Raw genomic sequence first — 3,261 nt, forward strand, 5'->3', positions numbered from 1 at the left:
CAATTTTGGTAAATTTTACAGAGAAATGAAATTTAGAGAATAAAAGAGAATCTTTAGGAAAATTTATTAATATTGATAAATTGGTGTTAATATAAATAAATAATTTTAATTCAAATTTTAAATTATAATTAGCTAATTTGAATAAGGATTTAGTTAATTAATTAAAAGATAAATAAATAAAAAAGGTTTTGATTTTAGGCCTAATTGGGATTTAATTTCAAAACAAAGAGATTAGGCCAATGTCCATTGTGGCATTCCAAGGATTTTATTTTTTGTTTATTAATTTTAATTGATTTAAATTTAATTTTAAATTTAAATAAAGCCCATTAAGTTGCCTATAGAAGGAATATGATATATAGGGTTTTCAGAAGTTAGTCTCAGTTGATTCATTGGGTAAGTGAAAACCTAGACAGTCTAATCCTTTCCTTGCCACTCACTCTCTTCTTCTTTTCTAGATCTCTATCTCATGTGTTGAGAACCAGTCCACACTAGTTCTAGGTTGATCAAAGGCTTGGTGAGGAACATTGTGTTGCTGATCTAGTTCAATCTCTTGATAAAACTCTACTACAGAAAGGAATCAAGGGTTAGAGAGATTGAGGAAATTAGTTGTTCTAGTTCCGCTACATATTTGTAAGTTTCTACATCTTTGTGTTTATGTTAATTTACGAATCTGATGCTCATTTGTATGTCATGTTATTCTATGTTTCTATTATGTTTTTTGAAAAATAATGGGAAGCATGCATCTAGATTTAAATTCTAAGATCCTACAAGGGCAGCCTCAAAATTCTGAAGCCGGTTCTCAGTACCGACAACCAAGGGATGAGAGACTCGCTAACCAGAATTGAGGCCAGACACCTCACTGTGCCAGACACAACTGTGGTCATAATCGTAGAAGAAACAAAAGAAGAAATGACTAAGAGGCTAGCAGTAGTTATCAAATAACTTACAAAAATGGTTATAATGATGATGAAGGGGACAATCAGTACTACTAACCCTGTGACCATCAACAGTTTAATGTACATCGATAGGATGGAAATCTAAGAGGACAGTTTGTTCCACCAAGGCCACCTAGGCCTCAAGATATTCCAACTAGGGGGAATGTGCAGCCTGCAAGACCGTTTGTCTCACCAAGGCAACAAGAGCCAGCGAACTGTCTTGCAAGATCACCTCCTGGTCCTCCTCGAGTAAACAGTCAAAATCTAGGGGGCGACCAAGGGGGTAAGTGTCCTTAATAGATTGGGAAACAGAGAACCTGATCTCCGCGATGTCCTTAATAATCCTAGAGAGGGAAACACATGAAATGTTGTCAGACCCATCACACCAATAATCCCACATACACCACAGGCAGGGGATACTTTAATCCCAGCTGTAGCACCAGCTATTGTACCACTAGTTGCTCCTGCAATCCAAGCACAATCGGATGCTCTTACTCAGATGGTATGAGAACTAGCAGCCCTAAAGCTTACATACATTGACCTGGAAAGAAAGAAATGGTCTCCTCTTTCTGATCAGATCAATGCCCTAATAGTACCACCCAAGTTCAAGATGCCAACTTGGAAAATGTACACTGGAAGGGAAGATCTCGTCTCACATGTTAAAATATTTGAGAAACAGGTGGATCTCCAAGGGGTTAGAAACGATGTTCATTGTAGGATCTTTCCTGCCACTTTATCCAATATTGCTCAACTATGGTTTTTCAAACTAGAGCCAGGAACCATTACATCATGGGATACATTTGTGAGGCTCTTTTACTCATAATCCTTTGCTACTCGTATCCCACCTACTGAAATCAACAATCTTGTTGGAATTAAGCAAGGACCGAACGAGCCTCTAAAGGACTACGTGCAGAGGTTCATGCAAGAGTCTGCCCGATCAAAGATGGTCAGCGACTAGGGAAAATTGATGGGCATCATAGCTGGAATGCAAATAAAGGGTCCCCTATGGACTAACTTAAGGAGGAAAATTGTCTACCCCACAAGAGAGTTCTTAAATCGAGCAAACGAGTTCATTAAACTAAAAGAGGCCATCAAAAGAGTAGATCAAGCCAATCAAACAAGTTTCAATACTATCCATCCAGCTAAACACAACAGAGCTCCAAACCCGAACCAGACATCCAATGGTAATGGTAATGGTAATGGAAATAATAATGGATAAAGAAGTGGAAAACAAAATAACAACTCAAACAGTGGCTATAATAAAGACAACGAAATGCCTAAAACCAATGATTAGCCACGAGAGTGCAATCCTCACTTTACCACTTAATCTAAGCTCTTGGGGTCACGAGCAGAAGTCTTTCAAGCTACACAAGTCGAGGCACCTTATAGGAAATCTAATCCCATAAGAAAAGACATAAGTAAGAGAGTCACAAACAAGTTATGTTGTTTCCATAACGACTACGGATATGTCACCAACGAGTGTAACCAGCTCAGGGACTAAATCGAATTTCTCATCTGCCAAAACCACCAGGCCATGAGAAGGTATGTTCGATGTCCTACTGATCAAACCCAAGTTGCAGCTCTAGATGCAGATGCACTAGCTCAACCATTACAGCCAGCTTCCATAACTAGTCGGCTGGATATGATATGCGAAGGACCACACTTGGCAGGCGAAAGTAGAAAAGCCTTAGAACGCTATGCTCAGACACTTTGCCACGAACCAATGAATGAAGTATTGACAGTCGAGGAGCGTACCCCCCAAAACCCCTCGCTATGAATATAAGCCAATAACATTCCCTGAGTATGACGTCGCACATGTAAGATTTTTGCATAATGATCCTTTGGTAATTGAGGCCCAGATTTCCAACATGATCGTGGCACGAATGATGATAGACTATGGCTCCTCAGTTAACATTCTGTTCAAAACAACCCTTGAGAGAATGAAGTTTTCAGTTCAAGACCTAGAACCGTGCACACAAACTTTATATGGTTTTATCGAAGAAGGGTTTACTCCAGCAGGAACGATCAAGTTAGCAGTAACAGTGGGAACTACACCTGCAAACAGCATGGTTATGGCAACATTTGTTGTGGTTGATATTCCCTCTGCCTTCAATGCCCTATTAGGAAGATTGATCTTAATCGACTTGCAAGCTATAACATCCATATTTCATCTAATGATGAAATTTCCAACCAATGCCGAGACTGGATGTGCAAAAGGAAATCAGAGAGAAGCTCGGGAATGCTATAATTCTTCCATTACAACTGCTAAGAAAGGCTTGGCCATGACTAGCATGATATTTACTGGACAAGTGAATAGCAAGCCAAG

Source organism: Humulus lupulus, chromosome 5 (assembly GCF_963169125.1).
Source record: "Humulus lupulus chromosome 5, drHumLupu1.1, whole genome shotgun sequence".
In the NCBI taxonomy this organism is placed as follows: Eukaryota; Viridiplantae; Streptophyta; class Magnoliopsida; order Rosales; family Cannabaceae; genus Humulus; species Humulus lupulus.